The sequence below is a fragment of the Sarcophilus harrisii genome, chromosome X, assembly GCF_902635505.1.
Source record: "Sarcophilus harrisii chromosome X, mSarHar1.11, whole genome shotgun sequence".
Taxonomy (NCBI): Eukaryota; Metazoa; Chordata; class Mammalia; order Dasyuromorphia; family Dasyuridae; genus Sarcophilus; species Sarcophilus harrisii.
The window spans coordinates 60,997,696-61,017,064 of NC_045432.1; positions in this window are offsets into that span (position 1 = coordinate 60,997,696).

A 19,369-nucleotide genomic window follows, 5' to 3' on the forward strand; every position below is an offset into this window, starting at 1 on the left:
GAAAAAATAAAAATGGAGTCTGGCTGACTGATAATCAACCCACAATCATGGGAAGAACATTCCAGAGTGAGTTCCAGTCAAAAAGCTTAGAAAAACCCCTCCCCAAATCTCTAAAGTCTTTAGGGGAAGTAGTAGTCACTCTCTCGACACATGACTCATCAGTATGGGTAGGGGGTGGAGTAAGTGGACCACTGGAGTCTCTATGTGATATATTTTAAAATTCAGCAAACAACTCAATATTGAGGCAGGAATCATTCCTAAATCAACTATTTGTGTACAGACACCTGACTTGTTAGGGCAAAAATAGAAAACTCGAAGAATAAAACTGAGAAAAAGGAAGAGGATAAAATAATTCCTGCCTTAGCTACTTAAGTAAGTTATCGATGCCAAGGAACTATAAGCTCCTTGAAAGTAAGCTCTATTTTTTCCTCCCTCCTTTGCTTCTCCAATACTTAGCACAATGCCTGAGTGGTTAATAAATGTTTTTTGACTAAATGACTGGTTGATATGGGAAGATGGAAAATGAAGAGTAAAGTATATCAACACCAATTAAAATTTTGTACATTAATTGAACTGCGATAAATTGCCATGAGATCATGAAAAGAAATTTACCATCACTCTTGTTAGTCAGCACACATCTGAATCAGTGTGATCTAACAACTAAGGGAAACAAGACAAGATATGAACTGGATCTGTGATTTTATTGGTACAGCAACCTCTATGGTGAGGAAACTCCTCTCCAAATGCTACAAATGCAAGTCAGAAGTGAGCTGCTCAGGACTGTGGTTAAATGACTTGCTTAGGATCACACAGTCAGGCTGTGCCAGTCTTTCTGGATGCAACCCCAGCTATTTATTCACTATACTAAGTTGCCTCTCCTTCATAAAATCTTATCAAGTACAGAAGGTTATAAGAAGCATCACTTAACGAAAGAGCAGGAACCAGTGGAAGGAAAAATAAATTTAAGGAAAGCTTGGTAAGAAACTCAACAAAGCAAAAATCAGCCCATGGGACTTCAAAGATGTTAGTATATGGGGGACAGCAAATAAATGAAAAATGGGAAAAATCTGTAAGGATTATGATTGTATCCTCTTTTTAACATCAACAGTAAAAACCACAACATTTGCATCAGGACTAACATCACAGTTCCAGATGTGCTTCTTGTGAATGTGGAAATGGCACTGAAGAAAACAAAGAAAAGCAGCTAGATTAGATCAAGTATTTACAATGGAGGTCCACGATGGAGGCAATAAAATGTTGAGACCTCTCAAGATATGTGCAGGCAGGAAATACATCAAAGGCCAGGAAGAAACCTCAGAACTTAGTCCAGCAAAGTAGTTTTAATATGGGGATTAGGGGTTCTAAAGTTAGTGTTCTGGTTGCTATGAAAAAAGTGACTTATTTTTCATACACCTGGCCAAGTTACTGCTTAGAAAGAGGTAGGGAGCCAAGACTTCTCAAAGAGAAGGAAAAAAAAAAACAGATAAAAACCTAGCGAGCACCTCCTTTTTCTTTACAAAAGCTGGAGAATATGGCTGCACAACAAAGTCTATTCTAGTGTGTTCATTTTGCTTTTGGAGAAAACAATTACCCATCTCAGAGAAATTCAGTTTTCCTTCACTCTCCAACCCAGGCAGCACAAATGTTAAGATTCAATTGCTGCTTGCTGGTTCTCGCTCTCTCTCACGTGCTCTCGTTCTCTTTCTTTCTCCTCTATTTCTTCTCCTGTCTTCTCCTCTCCTTTCCTCCCTTCCTCTCTCCTTCTCTTCCTTCTCCACTCCACTGTTTCCCTGTTTTGGTCTCTGTCTGTCTGACTCTATCTGTGTCTGCTTGTCTCTGTCTCTCCTTCCCTCCGCTTTAATCCTTTGTTGTGATGGTTGGCTCTCTAATGAAGGGAAAAAAGAAAGATATATCTGAAAATGAAAGTGACATAAAAATAAATCAATAAAAATGTAAAAACACAGTTATCTGGCAACAAAGCTAATGATCAGTGGGGGGTGGGTGGGGGGAAAGATCCTGAAGGAGCTTCACATACAACTACGACTGCATTAGAGGGTGATCACATCATCAAATACCAGATTTCTTCTTCGTACACTCCGAGGCAAGGGAAGACAGGAAGTAAAAGGTAACACAGCAGAAGCCCCTCGAGCTGACTGGGAATGAAAGCGAAGCGGGTCAGCATGGGCTATGCCTCTCATTAGCTCTGCCAGCTAAAGCAGAATAGATAATTTCTGTGAGTCCGACATAGAGGAGATTATAAAATTGCAGTGAGCACAGAGAGAGAGGGACCTTTACCAAGTGAGGGAACAGAACAATCACAGCTCCTTATGTTTTGCTTAGTTCAGGGCATACAAGCATTGAACATAAAGGTGATTGAAATCATTTAGGCTGGTAAAATAGTTTCTCTCTCTCACCAACTTGTATAATTTATGTAAGTTAAATGCACTTACAATATTACTCCATTGTACTATTCAAAAAAGGTAAACAAGAAAACATCATTAACTATTCTACTATATCTAATTTCCCCATTTATATACAATTTTATGAGAATAATTAACACATGTACAAAAGGTTTCCCTGATGACAGCATCTGGAAGGAGTCAACAGGTTTTTACCAGCAACGTTCAATAGTGGAATATCTCTTTACTATCACACAATTGACAAAACAATCAATAGTAATGATACAAGATTCCACTGTACTAATTTTTAATTTACTATTAAAAAAAACTCCTTGATTTCACAGAGCAAACTGTTTCTCTTCCAACAAAGTTTCTCCCAAGCACGTGTCAAGATGATGTACAATTCTTTGAAAGAAGCAACAAGAGAATTGATGCAGAGCAAAATAAGCAGAACCAAAAGGACAATACACACGACTATGACAACACAGATGCAATGATTCCCAAAAGGAAGCTGAACTCTCAGTAACAGAAAAACCAATGCAGGTCCTAGAGTAGAGGCCCTGAAATATTCTGCCTTCTCCACAACAAACAGGACAGAAAGAACATTGTACGCAATATCAGAAAAGGTTTCCTGAACAGTTACATTTGTTTAATTCTTTTTCTTTGTTACAAGGCAAAGCTCAATTTGGAGAATGGGAAATCAAATTCTGATGGAAGACAAAGGGCATCACAAAACATTTTTATAAAACAAAGGAATAAATTGATTAGCTCAGGAATACTTCACATTTTTGATTTTTGAGGCATATCGAACTTTGTTCAGATAAGCTTGTTGGTTAATACAGCATTATTTCTTTGATGAAGTGTTTAGGTATCACTAGTTATTCTGTAAACTTCAAACTTCATTCAGTACAATCATGTATTTCTATAACCTCTACTCATATTTAGAATTTCACAGAAATTCATTAAAAATTTCCAAAGATAACCTCCACCGAGGAATGATATAATGTAGAAAGCTTTGTTCAGTGACTCTATGATTATTAATCAATCAGATGAGACGTAATATTCAAACAGAAGAGTGCTTCTTGAGAGTAATGAAGAATAAGAAGGAATGGGGGAGTTTATGATCTATATCAGATGTGTCAAATTTGCTGCCAACAGGCATCAAGAGGAACACTGAAACTTTCAGAGTGCTGCCAAACCAAAAGCAAATGTAACTGGGAAATATTTAACAAAATAAATGAAAATACAAAACAATGTAAAGAATGTTAATTTGTGATTTTCTATGTCAGTGTGTAGCCTTGTAATGCCGGAGAAACTGAGGCAGGAGAGAGATTAGAGAGCTTTTTAATATTTTGTTAATTGGAGAGCATAATTGACTGGACAGGACTCTCATCTCAAATTATCCAGTCAGACAGAGATAAAAATATACTGGGACCAAGGAATCTATGTTGGTCCCAGGGCTGGAGGAGACTGTCATCTCAAAGAATCCAGCGTCCAGTAGCCAGTAGGCAGCCTCCAGGGGCCAGCTTCCAGCCTCCAGCTGCCGGCCTCCAGCAATGATTAGGAGAAACCCAACTTCTTAAATACCTTTTAGAAACAAAGAAGGGGTAAGGAAAACTTCTGTCAGGATGGGAGGAGACCATAAATCCTAAAAACCCAGAGACAGGATGTCTGAATACACAGAGATAAAGATGTCAGTGAGGTATCTTGGAATATTTTAGAGGGATATTGTAAATTCTTGAGGACAGGGAAGAGTCAGGAGTTCCACACTCTTGTTTATCCTGCTTGTGCTAACAATTTATAACCTTAGGGTGAATGGCTCCCAATCTTAATGGACCAGAAAGGGGGGGGGGCGGGGTTAACAGCTTAGGGAAATAGTTAGGGAGACTGAGATAAGGAAACTGAGCCAGGCCAGTTAAAGAGAATTGGGGCATAACAGCCTGGAGGGATCACTTTCCATTTGTATTTGATCCTCAGATTTACACCTTTGGAGGAAATGTCCATATTATTTAGGTCACAGATTTGCTAAATTATCTTCTAAGCTGAATTTTCAGTTGATAGGTGATAGTGCTTAAGGTTAAAAGTCCTTCTTTCAAATGCCTGACAAAAATAGGAAAAAACAATTTCATCTTTAACCTAAGTGCCTATGGTTTTTCCTCTGTTAACGTGAACCAATATTCACTGAGTCACACATTATTTGATAGGCTCAATAATGGGCAAAATGCTTTATATTCCCCAAAGGATAGGGTCTGTGAATTTGTTTTACAAAAATTTTTGATAATTGTTTTTCAATACAGTTGGTTTCCTTTATATTTTATGTATTTCAATATAACTGGTTTCTTGTTTATTTTGAAGTATTTCCCATGAAAGTTAGATTAATAAAGAAACAGAATGAACTAGTCTTTTTCAATCCCAGGTAGAAAAACCAAGGGTTAAAAGTGGAAATTCGAATAAATTCCTACTTAAATAATAGTAGGTCTGTGGTACTACTTCAGATTTTTATCAGTCGAAACAATTTGTTAACTTCCCTCTGTAAGACCTTATGTTGTCAAAGACAGCATACAAACGTGAACATGCATGTTTCAAAAACAATTTTTTCTTCCTTTTCTTCAGGAGAGGAAAAGACAGGAACAGAGATACAGAACACATATTGGAATATTCCACTGACATGGTATTATTTTTCAAGCAGTCAGAGACAGAGGATCTTAGAGAGACCCTTAAGAGGTATACTGAGATGTCCTCTCATTTCATTCTGTTCCAATGGATCTGAGATCTGAGAGATTTGGGAATTCCTTCTAATGATGCTGATCCCAGCTCATCCTTCCCTGTGCATTCTGTGCGAGTCCTATAAATCAGATGAGCTTTTAAAACTCCTTTCCATCTCTAAGCAAATAAATAGGTAAGCATTCGCTAAATGACCACTTAGTACCAAGCATTTTGCAAGGTGCTACAGAAAACACCTAAGTGAAACAGTTCCTCCCTCAAGGAATTTCTACTTAATAAAGGGAGATGTGCAGCTATTTACAAAATAGAGCCAAAGTGGTTTGGGGGTGGGAAAGAGGTGGAAGGAGAAGAAAGATCAGGAAAGGCTGTATGTAAAGTCTATGATCTCACGTTCCTATATGACTAACAGATAAGACTCACTCAAATATCCTGATGCTATATATTATTGTGAGAAACAACTTTAGAATAGTTTAGATCTACAAGGAAAGCAGCTCTCTTATGAGACAAAGCAGAATCTCTTTGTGTCCAGTAGACACTTTAACTCATATGTGGAAGAGATGAACCAAGCTTCTTAGCAGGTCGTAAGCTTAGGTACTGGGAGTATACCAAAAATGTTTATGATATATGGCATAGCAATGATATGTATGTCATATCAACTTGAAATCACAGTGTATAAAGAAGGTCCACCCACTTGAATGTTCATCCCAAGTGATACTGTAAGACATCTAGGGCAGGGATCCACTCTTTATGTGTCAACCTATAAAATGCCATGTAGATAATGCATAGCACAATGAAAATAATCATCAGTAATAACAGTAAAGTAGTATAAGAGCCAGCTCCACCTTAGTTGAAACCAACCAGAACCAGTTGGGGAGGTTCAAGAGAATGATCTTTGTTACAAAAGGTTTATTTCACTATTATTTCTGCTACTTCCTAAGTACTACTAGGAATAGGGAACCTCCCTGTCTTCTCAATTTTTACACTATAAGAGGAACCTTCTGTTAATCACAATTCAATTCCAAAATTACTTGTAATCCTTTTTGGACTTTAGGGCAAAGCTATTAAGAGTTTATTAGCAATTAAAAGCAAAATTTACAAAACTGCTTCTGCATTTTGGAGACTCTCAATGCATTCATCATTTATTATTTCAAGTTATGATTACGTTTTATCTACCTGCCAGATTGTAAGCTCCCTGAGAACAAAAACCATAGGCTACAGAAATTTTTATTTCCCCTAATACATAGCACAATTCTCTGAAAATAGTAGGTATTTAATAAATGTTTGATTTGATTTGTTTATTTCTACATAAGGACATTTGTTGAAAAGGGGAAGCATTTTCATACAAGCAAGATGCACAATAACTCTCAGACTACAAACAGCACTTAGTGAGGGCATAGCCATAACTGATCCCGAAGCAGCCATTTAAAGTAATTGGCAGTTCACAGAAGAAGAATTTTCTCTGGATGCATGCAAAGAAAACTCATGGAAAGTGAAGCTACTCCTTTCAAAAATCCCATTTAGGAGACTAGAATTTTAATCTTTCATCTTTGAGTCGGAATTTGAAGTTCAAATTAATCTTAGTCTGAACTACCTACACAGAAATCAAAAGTCATTAAAAATATAAAAACCCTGAAATTTACATTTTTAATTTAAAAATAAAATAATAAAAATAATTTTAAAAAGCCATACTCAGGAGTACCTATGTTAATGGTGACAAATAATGCTATTTATTCCCTTATCATCTCCAAATCTACCTTTCCAAAGAAGGGTTTCAGTCACCCCATATCAAGTTCACCTCTGTTGGTTGCCATCATGGAAATGAAAGACAAATAGATTTCAGATTCTAGAATCTAGGTGAGTTAATCAGCAACCTACAAGTTCTCCAGACTAGCTCAGGTTTAATTTGCAGAAAGAAAAAATTCAACCAATTGATGGACAAAAAATTCAGTCAAATGAATTGTTTTGTATGGTATCAACTAATCAGGTGACTGAACTTGATTTTCTCAACTGACTTTGTGGTAGCATATATATAACTAAAAGACAGAATGATATCCCTAAGTTCAGGAAGGCTAAGTCAGTAGAGTACATCTTAAATTTTCAACACAAACTAATTTAACTGATCATTTCTTACTCTGATCACTTCTTTATTTCCTCAGGATTTACATCTATGGAGATCATGTTTATGAAGTTTATGTCTGAATTTATAGAACATCTGGATTCCTGTGAGAAAATGATTATTTAGTCATTTTTACTTGTAGCTGACTCTTTGAGACCCCTTTTGGGTTTTTTGTTATTGTTGTTGTTTAGCGAAGATACTAGAGTGGTTTGCCATTTCTTTTTCCATTTTTAAGATAAGGCAACTGAAGCAAACAGGGTCAAGTGACTTACTCAGCTAGAAAGTGTCTCAGTCTAGATTTGAACTCAAACTCCTCCTATCTCCAGGCCCAGCGCTCAATATATTGTAACATGTGGCTATCCCAAACAATACATAGTATGCTATTAATGGAAAAAATCACAACACAGAAACTCTTATTTCAAATTTAATGGAACCATAACTTTCTTTTTTAAATTAATTTTTGAACCAAAATTCACCTTTTCTCTTCCCTCAGTCTCCACTTCTCTATTTAGAGATTAAGAAAAACAAAATCCTAATTATAGACATGTATTGTCAAGCAAAACAAATCCCCACATTGGCCATGTCCAAAAAACGTGCCTTGATCTGTACTCTCAGAGTCCACTGCCTTTCTATCTGGAGGTGGGCATGTTTCATCTCATGATGAAACAAGAGTCCTGGTATTGAGGTCAGTCATTCTGTCGATCAGTTTTCAAATCATTTGTCTCTATAATATTGTTTATTATTATGATTATTATTAAATTGTTCTGCGGTTTATGTCAGTCTTCCCAAGTTTCCTCTGACATCCATCCCCTTCATCATTTCTCATACCACGACAGTATTCTGTCACATTCATATAGCACAACTTGTTCAGGCATTCCTCAATTCATGGATACCCTCTCACTTTCTAATTCTTTGCCACCACAAAAAGAGCTGCTGTAAATATTTCTATAATATGGCTCCTTTTCCTCTTCCTTTGATCTTTTTGCAGTATATACCTACCCTATCACTGGGTCAAAGAGTATACCCAGTTGAACAGCTTTTGCAGCAGAGTTCCAAACTGCTTTCCAAAATAGCGACACCAGTTCACAATAATACCAGTAGCATATCAATATACCCATTTTCCTATAATCCTTCTAGCACTTTTGTCTTTTCTTGGTTAACTTTGCTTATTTGATAAGAATGAGATGGCACCCCAAAGTTGTTTTAATTTTCATTTCTCTAGTTGTTAGTGATTTAGAGCATTTTCATGTGATTTCTTCCTCTGAAAATTGACTATTAATATTTTTGACTAGAAACCATAGCTTCCTAGCTTGATTCCAATAATCAATGGATTGTTAAAGTTATTTTTATGATCACATAGAACGTGGACTCTTCTATGATTTCTACCAGTGTTTGAGGAGAAACAAGAGTATATCCTTTTCTAAAGTTAAATGCATTTCTTAAATAAGCAGATCTTCTTTATATTTCTTAGCTTGTGACTGTGAAGATGTGTTCAGTTATAGAAAACACATGTTTCTTTTTCAAGTTTTCCTTCAGGATAGCCTTGAGATGTGCACACTATGGTTACAGATTTTATTGACATGAGAAAGGGAATAATGGGGTCCAGTGGTTGCTGATAACTTCTGGGATACCATTTTCTTGGTAAAAGTGATATTTGTGATATTTTCCCTTCTTTTTTACTTTCCCTTTTCTAGATATCTGTGAAATCAGTCCCTTTAAAACTGTTTTACCCTTCACTCTGATTTCTTTTGTAGGCACTTGAAAGATATAGGTATAAGGATTAGATTCTTTAGGTCTCGGCCCTCAGTTTCCCTCCACGTCCACAGGGTAATTACGGTACACTGAACTATTATTCACCCCTGTTTTGCAGCTGCTGAATAACCCTGGGAACAAATATAGTTTAAAGAACACCGTCCTAGGTGGATTCCGGCCAAATCCACCAAGGACGCGTTATCTATATACTAGAACTAGCCACTCCAGGAGTAAAGCTTCATTCTTGACAGACTCTGGCAGGACTGGCCCCCCTTCTGGATTCGTTCAAGAAAGTGAAGTCAGTATTGCTGGCATTTAGCCACCTTTGTTCCCTGGGCTATTTAAGTCATGATAGATCAATACCCAAATTGGAATCTCACCCATGGAGAGGACGTTCTGCCTGGGACCCTCCTAGTCAGGACTTGCAGGGCTATAATCTGGGATTTCCCAGCCTGAGGTCTGCAAAGTTGGTGCTTCCCCGAATCAGTGATGTATTTTTCTTCTCTTTCCCTTTAGTCTATGTATCTCTTTGTAGTACTAGTAATATTAATCATAGGATGCATTAATAAGTGCTCTTGTTGTAAGAACTACACTATCAATTCTTGTTTTCCTTTTTTATAATTCATTGTTATTAAACATTTTTATATAACCCGGTATCTTAGGTCTTGCTGAAGGAGCGAGCCATTCTGTAGGAGCAAATTATAAATCATAAATCTTAACCTAACAGCACTCACTTTCTTCATCCAACTTCATCCTATTCACTTCCATTGTCACATCTTCACACTATAACAGGTAACAAAGTAGTTGTTCAAGTACTGTTGCTGATGAGAACTGAGAAATTATATTATATTATATTATAGAAATATTAATATTTCTTGATTTTCCCTCCATTTATCATCATGAGCCTTGATATCTTTGTCATTTTGGACAAATCACTGAACCTCTTCCTCCAAGCCTCATAATCCATAATTGTACATCATAGGGGTTAAGCTTAGATGATGTCTGAGTTTCCATTAAGTTCTCTCCTCCAATCTATGATTCAATGATGTCCCTCAGCTGTTCTAATTAGATCACTGAAGGACTGTTTTCAATCCTTTTAACCTCTTAAATCTTTTTTTTTTTTTTTGCTATTTTCTGAGACAATATTGTTTATGATGTTCCATTCTTCTCCAAAATATTTTCCAATCAAATTTACACTCCAAACTAATGTTGTTGAAGTGTTTCAATTAGATAAGATCACAACTTTGCTGGCCTAGGTAGATTCTGAGTTTTTCAGATCTCCTTAGTGTGGTGACTATTGTGTATCAGCTGATCATCTCTAAAATGGTGACATAGTCAATGTAATTATTTGCATTCGTTTCACATTCACATTCAGCAGGTTGAGTTGGAGCTACTGTTTTGTATATAATGTTATCTTCTTATCTTTATCTTTTAAATTTGGTACTGATTTTGACCTTTGACCTAACCTGATGATCTGATGGCCCCATATGGTGGGGAAGATAAAACATATGAAAAGTCAAGTTTATGTAACTGGAACAACAGTAGTATGAAACCACAGAACAAGAGAATAGAGATGTCTCGAAGAGGAGCTGTTTGGGCTAAAAGATGAGTTTTTCTCTAGATATGCCGAATCTTAAGTACAAGATAGTCATACAAAAAGAGATATTGAAACATCCGGGCTCTTCAGGAAATGTCATAATTAAAATCTACAACGCAATCCTGTGCCATTAAAGGAGCTATGTACATGGATTAGCCCCAGTGGACAATACAGGGGGGAAATTAACAAATGAAATATAGAGAATCTTACTGGAAGTCCAACTAAGGTTAAATAGATCTAACTCAAGTCATAACAGAAATTTTTAATTCACTTCCCAACTTGTTTTAACCAGTCCTCCCAAACTTGAGAGCTTCTAGTACAAGTACAGGACATACATACTATCAAACATTTGGAAAGAAAAACAGAAATTTGCAGTTGAAATTGAGACTGCAGATACAGATTTGGAAGTCAGTGAACAAAATCTCAAAGGAGAGACTGGAAGAGAAAATTTAAAAGTAAGACATAGACACAAGGGGGTTTCAGTAAAGAGGTGTTCAATAATTATTTCAGAGAGGTCAAGGAAGAAGAGAACTAAGAAATAATTATTGAATTTTGTAATCAGATCAACAGTGGCATTTAAAAGATGTTTCAGCAGAGCAGGATAAGATAGAAAACAAATTGTAAGGATTAAGGAATGAGCATATGGTGAGAAAAGAGAATGCAGGGAAGTAGAGTAATTTTTGAAGGGGGAAAAGAAGGAGAAAAGGCAATAGCTTAAGTAGCATGATGCAAAGAACTTTCTTTTTAAAGTAGGTGAGACCTGATTAAATTTGTATGCAAAAGGGTAGAAGATAGGAGAAAAGAAAGCATTGAAGACACAAAAGAAAAATAGGGAAATTGATGTGGCAAGGTCTTGTAGGTAGCAGGAAGAAAAGGATCAGTGACATAGGTGATCTGCAAAAAGAGAAAAGGAATACCTTTTCTCTGAGACAAGAAAAGAAATATAAGATGGCATAAAGTAAAATTATATAGACAGAAATTCTTTTACTTTCTGACTCCTTTTCAAAGAGGCTTTCAATATAGCTAGATCTCAATTAGTAAGAATAATGAATTCTGTACGGTAGTCACATTTTCTGAATTTGCTCTGCAAATTTACATTATGCTGGAACTAATGACTAGATTTTACACAATTATAACTGAATAGTGCCAATGTGACTCCTTCATCAAGACTCAGATATATTTAAAAGACTGGCTTTGCTATATAGCACACCAGAAAAATCAACTCTATATAGAGAGTGACATAGAATCAGTAAAAGAATTCAACTATTGACCCAATCTTATTTTTAAAAAAACAAATGATGAAATACACTTCCCTCTTCTTTGTAGAGATGTTAGAACTACAAGTGTAACGTCGCATATGATTTATCAGAATCACAGAATTGGTTGGTTATGCTTAACCATTTTTCTTGGTAACAAAAGAAAGAATTCTGAGAGTGGATAATACTACAAAGTGACCATGGTATAAAAACAAGAGACATCAAAAAAACTTATAAAAAAATACAGTTCTTAAATTATGTGTTATTACTTGACAATTTCTCTATAATGGTCACTTTTCATTGGATCTGATTAATTAGTGTAGTCAGAGAAATATTTCCTTTAAATTACTTTGTATCTTGTAATATGACCACAACACCCACATGAAAAGCCTTCTCTACTACTTTGTAGTACTTTAATTCCACAGGAGAAAGGAGGTTCTTCCAGAATTTAATAGCTTACAAGGACCAAGTTAAATTTTCCAGAATAAATCATTTTTTTGGCTTATGTTCCCGCTCAGGATCTCTCCTGGGAACAACAAAATATAGATCATGTTTAGGTCTCAACCCAAAAAGATGAGATCTCAGTTCCCACACAAACTCTCAGGTTAAAAATACATCAAATACAACATAGGCTTTATTTTACTGAACAGAAAACACCAAATACAACAAAAGCATTCACACCTAAGATGATAAACACTGGAGGCAACTCTTCTTCTTCTAAAGTGAGTTCTACTTCCTTCCAGTAACCAATTTGATTTGTTAAACTTATAGTACTATCATATGGTAGGATAATCCCCACCTGAAAGGGAAAAGAACTTGAGTTTGCCTGAGATCACCACTGTTTCTTTTTTTTTTCTTTTTTTTTTCTTTAATAGCCTTTTATTTACAGGATATATACATGGGTAACTTTACAGCATTAACAATTGCCAAACCTCTTGTTCCAATTTTTCACCTCTTACCCCCCTACCCCCTCCCCTAGATGGCAGGATGACCAGTAGATGTTAAATATATTAAAATATAACTTAGATACACAATAAGTATACATGACCAAAACGTTATTTTGCTGTACAAAAAGAATCAGACTCTGAAATATTGTACAATTAGCTTGTGAAGGAAATCAAAAATGCAGGTGGATCACCACTGTTTCAATACACAATATTGAGGGATTCCATTTCAAGAAGTTTGGTTTTTGCTTTTTACTTCAATATTTTAAGGAATCTTGATGTAATTGGTATAAGTCTTCTCTCCAGCAATGCTGATCATGCTATTCACATGATGTGCTTGTGGTTGTGAACAAAGAGTCACTTTGTGGCGAAACCAGAGAAGAGTTCCAGTGAATTTAGAGAGACCAGTCCTCAGACAACAGCATAACATCTGCCGGTGGGTCTTTGTAGTTTGGTAGCAACTGCCAAAGCTTACTCCCTCTGGAAGAGCCTTCAAAAATGTAATCTCACTACGCATAGGGATTATTTCATTCTCTTGTATCCCCAATACTTGATATAATGTAGGCCCTTAGTAATTGTTTGATGATTGAAGAACCCAAAGTCACCTCTCTGCCATAAGGGAAGTATCGGAGCAGGACTTTAGTAATACTTCTATCAAGGGAAACAGGTACTCCTCACTCTTACAATTTGGCTTTTTCCATTTTAACTTTTTCTTGCAGGAACAAATGAAGCAACATGAGACACTTTACACAAAGTACAACAGCGACATTTCATTGACACAGTGAGTAGAATGTGAATTCTAGTGCCCCTCCTCAACAAATACCTGTCCAGTCTTTCAGAGACCACCTAAATTAGAGCTCATCTGCATAAAAAGATGAAGGTGATGCATTTAGAAGTACAAGGACACCTGGAGCTCATCTAGTTTCCTATTGCATTTTATAGAAGAAGATGTACGAGATAGTAGGACTTGGCACATAGGTAGAATTTTAAGTGCCAAAGACAGGTTTTTAACCCGGGTCCTTTGACTTCATATGCAATGTTCCTTCCACTACGTCAGTGGTGTCAAATTCAATGGGAAATGAGGACCACTGAACCATATATAAGGGATCCCTATAAGTTTTGTGTTGACTTTTAAAATTTCATATTAACTTTATTTATATCTTATTGTATTGTACATTTTATTAAATATTTATTTATATTTATAATTTATATTTATTAAATATTTCCCAATTATATTTTAATCTGGGATACTACTCAGTCTTGTTGGCTACATGCAGCCCAATGGGCTGTACTATGTACAACGTGTTGCCTTTCTCTGTTTTGTAGCTTAATTCTCAAAGAGGACCAAAATGACATCCCTGTGTCCGAGTCAAGGTGCATGGTGTCTGGCTGTAACTGATTAGACTGATATGAGCTCAGAAGGCTCTAACACAGGTTGGGCACAAAGAGTCCTTATAAACATGTGGAGCAAAGATAGTCTTAAATCTGCACATCTCACATTTTCTTTTAGTTACTGTAATTCTGCTTGGCTCTTAGAGAACAGCACCTTCTTGGACGTGGGCACACTACACTTGGACGTGGGTGATCCTGTGGCAGCATCTCCTATGTCTCACACTCAATTCCAAAGTTCTTCAGACAGACCTTGAGAGTGAACATGTTTCACTTCTTTTAACCTCCATGAGAGTGTTTGCCTTGTGTAAAATGGTTTTCCAGGCAAGCACACAAGTTGCATTTGAACAACATTGCCAGCCCATTGGACTTTGGTTCTCCACAGCAGATCTGGATGCTTGACAGTTTAGTTCAAGAAAGGAGCTCAGTTCCTGGTAGCTTATCTTGACAGGTGACCTTCCAGAATCGTTCTAAGACAGTTCAAGTGAAAACAATTCAGTTTCCTGGCACTGGAAGATTGTCCAGGTTTGACTGGCACCCAACATAAGGTTGGCACAAAGGCTCTGCAGACTTTCAGTTTGGTAGGCAGTCTTATACCTCTTCTCTCCTGCACTTGCCTTTAGAGCCTCCCAAACACTGAGCTAGCTCTGGCAAAACATCATTTTCATCATCAACTTCATCATATATATAGATATCCCTGGAAAGTACAGTTACCCTTGCACATCGCAGGGATTAGGGGCACAATACCCCCATAATCTAGAAAATCCATGTAAAAATTTTTGGCCCTTCCTTTGTACCACAAAAGGTACTTATGGTATGATGGTATTAAAAGATAAAATATATTGATATTATACAACACTACGTACATATTTTATGCATTTCTGAGTTGCTACACTTTTTCTGTGTCTTCTGCTGGCCTTTGCATGTTGTCTACAGCTTCTGCAAAACTTCCCCAAAATTCCTATTTAATTTCTTACGCTAGCCCATGATACAGCGAAACCACAACGAACAGAATTGTGATACAGAAGGGAGAACTGTATGCTGCTGCCTCCTATATGAGGTGAAGGCCATGGCACCTGAGAGAATTGGGAAAGACCTTTCCCAATCCTCTCAGCTACCATGGTCTTCACCTGGCAACGTGTTCTTCCCCACTCTGGACCTCCTTCTACAAAGAATATAAGCTCTTTAAAGACAGAGCCTGTCTCACGAGCTCTTGTATCCCTAGTATCTAGCACAAGGGCTGGCACATGATATATGCTTAATAAAGGCCTGCTGTTTGATTCATAAAATCCTGCCATTTCTGAAGCTACTTGAAAATAATTTACATGTTTCATGTTCCTTCTCTGTACCTCACGTACACACGGAGATGATCATACTCTGCCTGCCTTAGTTTCCTTAATTGTAAAATAGAGATAAAGATAGCACCTATCTTGCAAGATTGTTATTAGGATCAAATGAGATAATATGTGTAAATGCTTAGCATTGGGCCTAACTCAGAGAAGGCACTTAAATGCTTGTTCCTTTCTCTTGATGTAGCAGTGTGACTACATCAGAATCCCTTGTCCCCTTATCCTATTGTCAATTATGTCTTTCCAAGGCCCAATCCTAAATTATTCTACCATCTGTTGCCTTTGCTCCTATTCATATGTTATGGGATATCACTGCAGAAAATCATAAAGCCTGTGGTGACTAGGTTCACTACCCATTTATGTTCCATAATTGTAACTGGGCTCCCCATTGCAGAAAATTAATCCTTTTAACCCTTCTTAATCAATTCATTCTCTTACCACACGGCAGCTTTTCCAAACCTTTTCATCACTCCTCAAATTTCCCATAGTACCCCTTTTCTCCTTCAGCTGACAATCTTGCCTCATGTTTCACTGAAAAAAAAATCTAGTCATATGCTGAGAGTTCCCTTTTCTTCACTCCTCTGCAAATCATTCAGATGCCTTCTGTCACTATCTCATCCTTTACTCCATCTCCTTTGATGAGAGGGCCCTTCTCTTGAGAGATAAACCCCTTTACATGCATCATTGATTCTATTCCATCCAGTCTTCTCCAGTAGATTATATCCCTCACTGATGCCCATTCTCTCACTAATCTTCAATCTCTCCCTGTCTATGGGATGCTTCTCTGCTGCCTATAAATACATCCATGTCTCCCTTATCCTTAAAACACACTTATGTGATCTTCCATCCCCACTAGCTATGGTCCTTCATCTCTATTCCCTTCTGTAGCTAAACTCTAAGTGTAAGCCATCTATATGTCCACTTCCTTTTCTCTCTTCTAAACTCTCTGCAGTTTAGCTCTTAATTTCATTTTGGGATTGAAACGGCTCTCTCCTAAATCACCAACAATCCATTTTCCAAATCTGATATTTATCTTTTCAGTCCTCATCATTCCTGATCTCTCTGCAGCTCATGATATTGGTTAATCACCCTCCTCTTCTGTTTTGGTTTTTGTGACATTATTCTGTCTTGGTTCTCCTCCTGTTTCTCAGTCTCCTTTACTGATCGCCAGCTAACCAAACTGGGAGTCCTCCAAAGCTTTTTTCCTGGACTATCTTCTCTTTTTCCTCTATACTTTCTAACTTGATATTCTCATCTGCTTTGAGAAATGAAGTTTTACTGGACTAGCCAGGAATAGGTTCTTAGATCTATTTATCCAGCCCTACCTTCCACTCCTAACCTCCTGTCTCACAAGCCTCCAACGGCATATAGGACACGTCCTGCAGACATCTACAACTCAATTCATTTAAAATGAATCTTAGTCCCCACATCCCCCTATCCTGCCTGACCCTCCTGCCTTCCCTATTACAGTCTAGGGCACCACTATCTTCCTTGGTATATTGGCTCCCATTTTCAACATCATCCTGGATTCCTCACTCTCATTCACCCCATACATTCAATATGTTTGAGCCAAGTCCTGTCATTTCTGATTCTACAATCTCTCCTTATGTGTTCCCTTCCCATTACTCAGCTACCTGTCTGGCGCACATCCTCATCCCCTCTTGTCTAAATTATTGCAGTAGCCTTCTGGCTACTCTCCCTGCCTCCTATCTCTCCCTACTCCACTTCATTCTCCACATGAGAGAATATATATATATATATATATATATATATATATATATATGCATGTATGTATTTAAGTAGGACGTAATCTCCAAGGAAATACCCTAGAGAAGGGGGAAACCAAAAAGAACTTGTGTAGGTGAGATTTGAAGTGGATCCTGGAATGAAGCCAGGGAATCTAGAAGGCAGAAGTGAGAAGGGAGAACAAATATTTGTATGTGCATAGCAGTTTGCATATTGTCTCCCTCATTAGAATGTGAACTTCTTGAGGGCAAAGGACCTTGTTTTTGCCTTTCTTTGTATCCCCCAAAGCTTCCAGGTATACTGGAAATATTTAACAAATGCTTGTTGAATTGACTCGATTTGAGTTGGATACAGTATTGTGTGCTTTCTGAATCCTTAGAAATATTTAAGGGTTACTGACTAGAGATTAGATATGGTTCCTTTCCTGTCCTTGAGGAGCTTGATCTAATAACAATTGTCTTGGCCAGTTTCCTCAGGTTTCCCATTATTCTTTCACCTCTTGGAAGATTTCAGATTTGTTTGCCTACTGAAGGGCAGTGCCAAGAATTCAGACAAACAAGAGGGTGTCACATATGGTGATTTTGCAATGGCAATGTGTGTCAAAGATGCATACCATTACCTTTTTGTTAGGTCTGCTGCTGACACATACTGGACCCAGCCCTGGCTTCCAGTAAAACTTTTATCTTCTGCATCAATTCTGTCCCGTGTATCTGTCATAGTCAGAGGACTCACTGTTTCTTAGTTTTCCTCAAAGAAGTCCTACCTAGTTACAGAGCTAGTTCAATAAACAATGCCCTAAGGGACTTACAGACCTATCGTTAAGTAAAAAAGAGACATGATTTCAGCATTAAATTGACATATAAATTGTTACCTTACTACACTACATCGAGATTTTTGATCTTTTCACTTCAATTTACACAATTTGCAAGTATGGTTGAGAACAAAGAGCACTGAGAGAAATCTTAGAGCAATTTTGCTTCTGTTTTTTTTACTTGGGTGGAAATCCCATTGGTCAGATCAAAAGAGAATAGTAGAAGAGTCTAAATTGGCCTAATTTAACTTCCCTAGGTTAAGTTACCATTCTAAGGTGCGAGTACATCTCCTATGTACAATGAGATAAATGCTTCAAATTTTGACATAATTGACATATATAATTTACTCTACTCTTCTCCAGCTATAGACTCCAGATATGTCTTAATACTGCTTTGTGTTAGTGTATATGTCCTCTTGTATCATCCAATCAGCTCATTGTCATTTCATCTAAACCTTCTTCTACCTTCCCCATGTGTTTTACAAGTATTTTTCTTTTTCCAGTTATCTAGATTCATAACCTCAAAGTCTCCTTCAGTTCTTTTCTCTCTCTCGTCCCCCATATCCAAGCAATGGCCAAGCCTAGTTGACTTGACATCTACCAAGTATCTTGTATTTATTCCCGTCTCTTTATTCATACCATAACTACCATGACTCAGGCTTTCATCAGCTCTTTCCTGTAGCAAGTCTCCTACCAGGTCTCCTTCCATTCAGCATCTCTGTCAAATTGATATTTCTATCAAATGAGAGCCACACCACTCCTAAACTCCAAACACTTCAGGAGCACCCAGGAGGCTCCAGAATAAAATACCAATTCCTCTGCTTTGCACTGAGGGTTCTGTTGGCTCCAATTTTTATTTTTATTCCAATTATACATTACTCTTCTCCAATACATTGGGGATAGAGGCTGGATGCTCTATTTTCATCAAAAAGAAGGGCTACCCGACTAGAATTATATTTTAATTTAATCATCTAGGGGATGTAATTTTCAAATTCAAGCTAAACTCCTGCAGAGTCCCTCGTCTTAAACAGGAAAATAGTGCCCCAGACTCTCTATCTAAAATTTGACTCCCTTTCTTAGCAAAAGCCAGTTCCATAATGAATACACACAGCAACAGCAAAGAAACCCATTTATCCAAATTGATGGCAAAATAGAAATCAGGATAAAGTACATATATGAAAATGTATAACAGACAATACAGAATCAAGGAGCTCTCTTTTTAGGGATGAGATGACTCAGATGAACTGACAGTCCCAGATCCTACTGAAGGAGAAATTCTTCTGAAG